The sequence below is a fragment of the Lucilia cuprina genome, chromosome 5 (assembly GCF_022045245.1).
Source record: "Lucilia cuprina isolate Lc7/37 chromosome 5, ASM2204524v1, whole genome shotgun sequence".
NCBI lineage: Eukaryota > Metazoa > Arthropoda > Insecta > Diptera > Calliphoridae > Lucilia > Lucilia cuprina.
The window spans coordinates 68,353,109-68,359,803 of record NC_060953.1 but is presented as its reverse complement, the minus strand read 5'-3'; positions in this window follow the sequence as shown (position 1 = coordinate 68,359,803).

Genomic DNA, 6,695 nt, shown 5'->3' with positions numbered 1-6,695 from the left:
GTTCTAGTTCAGTTCTAGTTCAGTTCTAGTTCAGTTCTAGTTCAGTTCTAGTTCAGTTCTAGTTCAGTTCTAGTTCAGTTCTAGTTCAGTTCTAATTTAGTTCTTGTTTACTACATTCAATAAACAAGTCAAAAGACTAGACAATAGACTCGTAACCTACCATTCTTACTACAATTCTCTTTTATGTCAAATATTTCTTACTTTCCGATCACTGTCAAAACAATTCTTTTTGCACTTGTCTTCGTGCATAAATATTTCGCAAATGTTTCTTCATAAGAAAACTAAATAAATATATGTCCCCTTAAGGATACTATCGATTTCTTTTACAGTCTAGCGTAAAGAAAAAAATCTCTGAAAAGAAACTCCCACTTTACTTGTTGGTACATACGTACACCTGAACATTTATTACTGTAGAAACACCTTAACCACCCTTTAACTTATATTGTTGTTATGTCCATAAGTACATTATGGTTTGCCCAGTTCTATATTAATAATAATGATAAAAGAGTTTAAATAAAACTTATGTAATGCTTAAGGGTCCTGTCAATACAATTTTTAAGTAAGTTTTTTTTCAGTTGGCAGTATGAGCAAGGTGAAAATAATAATGGTGAAGATGTGGTAGATTGAGATGACTCTGTTCTGGACACTTTAACATTTGGACTGATAAAAAATATTATTTCTCTTAATGTTTTGGTTTGAACTGTAAAGAGATTACGACCTTTAAACACACATCTAAAATAATTTGAAAACTGAAAATATAAGTTCCACAATATCCAATACATCATTCGATCTTGATAATAAATTACTACTTCTTCGGTCAAAAAGAGTTTCATATATTGTTAAATTGAAAACTATCAATGTTCTAATTGTAAGTTACAACAAACTTATAATACTTATCATTCGAAAGTAGGTGAGTAAAATTTTTCTCCCAGTTTTAAGATTCGATGGTGGTAAGACAAAACAAAGAATAATTAAAAGCTAAACTTTGCGCCAAATACAAGAGCTGAGAAAACTAAACACTAAATTAAAACATAATCCCTTCTTAAATATTGAAACAGCAAGAAGCCAACAGCAGAAAATCCCAAAAGTGTAGCATCTTAACAGTAATCAAAGATTGTTATAGATATCGCTAAAACCAAAAAGAAAAACAATTTTTTACAAAAATAAAACCTAAAGGAATAAATACAAACTAAAACACTAATATAAATTTCAAAATGAAAAACAACAAAAAATACACGTAATACACAGAAAAAAACAAAATGAAGTACTAAAATTTAATGCATTTGTAGCACGCGCGTACACTTAACATTGCTTTTGGTTTTGCATTGCATTGTAATTATAAGGTGGTGGTCAGTCAATAATAATAGTCAGTTGTCGGTCTATAATAATAAAAAACGGCACAAAACAACAAACACACTCAACTTTATTTACCTGTTTCCTTATAAATACAGACACACACACACACTCAAAGCATAGCAAGCCAACAGATAAACCAGATACGAAAGTATGAATTCAATATTATGAGCAGAAAACTTCGCAAAAAAATATATACATATATTTACACCTAAAGACATTTACATACCAACAAACACACATATAACAAGTAAGTAGCTAATGCTTAAAGGTTTTGATATCTTTGTATCATATAATGTTTGCAAATATTCCACCACTTACTCGTAAGCAGTTTCAACTTCAAGTTTAAGTTTTACCGGTAATATGATAAAAAAAACAACTGCATATGAAAAATAATGCAGCGACATTAAACACTTAATAAAAGAAAAATTTATTAAAATTAAAACATTTTAATTTTAATTTTATGCAACAGTGAATGAAAAATATTTAAATTAAATTTAAAAAATTCATATAGACAACTAACTGTAAGTTTTTTACTAAATAATAGTAATAGTAGTCGTCTTAGTAGTAGTAGTTTTGATAGTAGTTAGATTAGTTGTACTATAAATTAATGTAACTTAATTAATAAATATTTGTACAATATTTATGAACTAGTAAATATTTAAATTTATTTTCAATAATAAGTAGTTGTAATACTCGTATTTTATAACTTATTTAAAAATAAAAAACAAAAACAAAAACAACACATAATTTAAAATATTTAATTGATATTTAATATATATTTATAGCAAATATATTTATAAATGTAATTAGGCGTGTGGATAAATGAGTAATTATTTTAAAGGCTTAAAATGACACAATCGGGTTTCTGGTAATGATCTTCAACGATATTTAGGAGAAGTTGGTAGGTTTCACTAGACTAGACTATAGACTATAACATAGACTAGAATATAGACTAGACTATAGACTAGACTATAGACTAGACTATAGACTAGACTATAGACTAGACTATAGACTAGACTATAGACTAGACTATAGACTAGACTATAGACTAGACTATAGACTAGACTATAGACTAGACTATAGACTAGACTATAGACTAGATTATAGACTAGACTATAGACTAGACTATAGACTGCAGACTAGACAATACACTGGAATATAGACTACACTATAAACTGGACTATATACAAGACTATAAACTGTACTTCATATTAGCAGACTGATGAGCTAATGAGATATGCAAACTTTATGATCAAGACTTTTTATGTCGATCAACTATATAATACTTCTAGGCGATCTTCAACTAGTTTTGAATCAAACTAAAAAAATTATAGCATTCGATAACGAGAAGGATTTTCGGTACGAAAACTTATTTGCTCGTAATTCGGTCTCTTTGTCTGTAACCATACAATAACCATTAACTAATAAAAATTAAATAATTTTAAAAATTCCACGCGCAATAAATTGTAGCAAAAACACAATTGTAAAAAAAACATTTTTAAATTGTTTTTACATACACTTTAAAAACTTCAATGGTTTATGACAAAATTGATGAAAATATACTAAAATATTAACTGCTCAAACTATAAACAACAACAACAAAACATATCTAGATTGCTGTCGTGGTGTTGTAGTTAATAAACTATTATTATCATTAAATAAAAAAAACAAAATCATAATAATAAAATAAAAACATTGTCTGTTGCTGCTGCTGTTGCTACTACCGCCGATTATTTGAACAACTCAAGATGTGGAGAAGATGTTTTTTAAATGTTAAGAATGTAGTGGTATAAACTGTTGTAATATTTGTTGTACATGGCTACTGTTAAATTATAAACTTTGGTCAAGAACATGGAAAATAAAAAGAAAACATGGACTCGATTATATCACATCATTCATACCAACATATCTTTACTTATGTATATAATGCAAGGTATTGTAGCCAAACATTGAAGGTATAATAACTAATGAAAATAAGGAACGTTGAATGGATGACGGCTTGGTTGGATAGATGGATGGATGGACTAGTCCGGTTATGAATGGCTATTAAATTAAAAGTTCTTTTTCTGCTTCATTCTTAGATTTTGCTTTCTTGTTTTTTTGCTTCTCTATACAAAAATCAAAATCAAATGTATTTAATCGTGGTGGTTAGTGTTGTTCTTGTTGTTTGTGGTTAAGTGAAGGTATAGAATTCTTTAGGAAATTCTTCTCACGTACGGCAGTTTATTAAAATAACTTTAGGAGGAACAACCAAACACAACACGTAACACTGCTCTGCAAGTGAAAATAATGTTAACGACAATATTTTGATTGTGTTGGATGTTCCAAAACAGCAACTACAACAACAAGAACAACAAAAAAGAAATTAGTTTAATCAGTAACAACAACTACAACACAAATAGCAACAGCTACAACATTAACATAAACAACATCAGGTGTTTGATAATTTCAAGTGTATCCCTCAAACAACATAAACATAAAAGAAACTTTACCAAGTTTAAGCTGAAACTCAAACCACAACATTTTTTTTACAGCTCAAAAAAAATGAAGCGATACATTGCGTAGTAAATACATATGCTGTTGTATGTTGGTTGAGATTTAAAAATGTTGCTACCAGTTTTGAGCATTTTTTTCCCGAAATGTTTTTCATCTTTATTTGATCATCTACAAACCAAATGATTCATACTCTTGGAACAGTTTCATTCATATACAACACAAGACATCCGTCTTGTGTCTTGAGATTTTGTTTTTCTGTTTTGGTATCTTGTGGTATGATTATGATACCGAATTGTGTTGTATATAGAACTCAAAATGAATTGAGAGACTTCAATTAAAACCTTTTAACAATATCACGTACTAAAGATCGCTTTAAATGCTTTTAAAAGCACAAGAAGATGATATCTTTTCAATGATGAAGAAACCTGTGGAGAGAAGTAAATGAAACTTTTTTTATATTATTTAAAGTGGTAGAGTATTGGAAGCGGAACCATGAATTTGTGTTTTAAAACAATATGAAATTGATGGAAAGTGAGACATTCTAGAGTGAGCAAATTTTTAATATATTTTTAATGTGTAAGTGATAATTAGCATAATTATATTATTTTTTTATTTTATTTTTTTGTAATACTACTACTGGGGATCCTATTAAATGGACTTTAATGCAATTTTATCAGAATAGTTAAGAGATGTTTTAAAAAGTATCTATGAGTTGTTACTTTCTCTCTTATCTAAAAAACACAGTAGAATTAATAAAGAGAAATGATTCCGATTTTATTTATCAAACATTTTTATACATATATTATATACAGTTTCCCATCCATTGATATATAATTAGAGTGGTTACGATTTTGTGGTTTTATATAAAGGAATCTATTTTAATCGCAACGGAAACAAAGTTTCGAGGTAATTTGGTAAACTTTGTATCCACAAAGATTAGATCTTAAGTTCCTTTCTATAAGAAAATTGTTGCTATAAACCTCAGCAAACGGATATACATACATATATCACGACTGTAATTGCAAGATCTGTAGTTTTGGATAAAAAGATTTATATAGGATTTATTGGATAATAGATCACCTAAAAGAAATCAATATTATTTCAAGGTTCAACAACAAAAACTACAGCAATAAAACTAATACAACAACATATAAGAATGGAGCAGTATGTTTCCTGACAATATTTTCATAGATTGCATCGTAATTTTACTCATATTTTCGTTATTTATCGATCGATTTTGCGGATTTAAAATAGGAAACTTTCAGGTCGAATTATTAAAGATTTAGATCTTGGAATTATCTGAGGTTTTTAACATTCTGATAAGGGACGTAACTTAATCAAATCTGCTACCTACAAGGATCCAGAACATACATACAGGATCAGGATCGGGAAACTACCAAAGAAGAATTAACAAATGTATACGTATATACTCTTCCCTAGATGATGAATGAGCATAAATACTGAAAATGACAAGAAGAAATCTGCCTGGCTGACGATCGTTGATCATCTAAGTAGAAGACAGAGTGAGATGAGAAATAGATCAAGATCACGATCATTTTTTTTTTAATTTTAAATTTTGTGGAGAGTTATTTAAAGTTCTAGCTTTCTCTAGTGTATTTTAATGCAAGATCATCAGAAGAGTAAAGTCATATCCTTTCAACAAATATAATTTTCCTAACACTAAAATACCACATCTCTGTTATACAGCCAATAAGCTAAACCAATGCTAATATTAAACAACTGAGGAAAACTTGACACGTTCCATTTCATATTTTTTTCTTTTAAGCTTTGTTCTAAATAAAAGAAAAGCCGCTGAAAAATATATTATTATCGGAATTTTTACAGTTTTTTTCTTCTTCTTCGCTTACTTTATATTATTGTACAAAAATGTTAAAAACTAACTAGCGCCGTTTAAGAACAAAATTTATGCGTTAATATTTCAAGTTAAATTTAAACAATTTCTAAACTTTTTCTTTGTATTATTTTGTGTTATTTTTTTCTCTCAACATACACTATTTTAGCCTTAATGTATGCACATACGGGTACTCGTAAATGTTTAGTTTTTGCTAAAGTAAAAAAAACTATATATTTAGGTTTTTTTAATAGTTTTCTTTTATTTTGCAACTTCTTTAGGCTTTTGTTTGAATGCAATCAACAAAACAATATCGGCAACACGTTCAAAGTGCACGCAGGAAAACCAACTCTCGTACAAACGCTATTCCAACAGTTGCTTATAACAAAATATGCCGCAAAGTCACGTTGTTGTTTGGAAACTCAACAACAACAACAACGGCAACAAAAACTACAAAAAGATATATAAAAGTATGACAGTTAAAATAATAATAAAAAACTTTATAAACTGGACATTTTTTTGCCAAGACATAAACTCATCAACCTTTCAAACCAAACTTCATTCGCTCATTCATTCATTCATACATTCTCTATAACCGACAAATAGTGTCAACTACAACTTCAGGGAAAAGAAAGCAAAAATCACTCGAAAATAAATAAAAGTAAAATACAGATTATTTTTTTCTTCAATTTTAACGATTTATTCCAAGTTTTAGTTCTTAAATAAATTGCTTTTAATTCCTTGAACTTCTAGACATTACTTCCGTTTTAAAAATGTTTCTGGAGCCACCTTTAATTTCATCAAAAAAAGGAACCATTTAAGTGTTTAAAGATTTTTTATTGATAATAATCGAAATTAAAAAAAGGAAGTGTTACTGTTTGCATTTTAATTAGTTTGAAAATCTTTGAAAAAATTATTTCAATCAACAACAAGAGAAATAATTAACACTTCACGTTACTCACTAGAACGTCACGTGAGGGTAGAAAAGGGA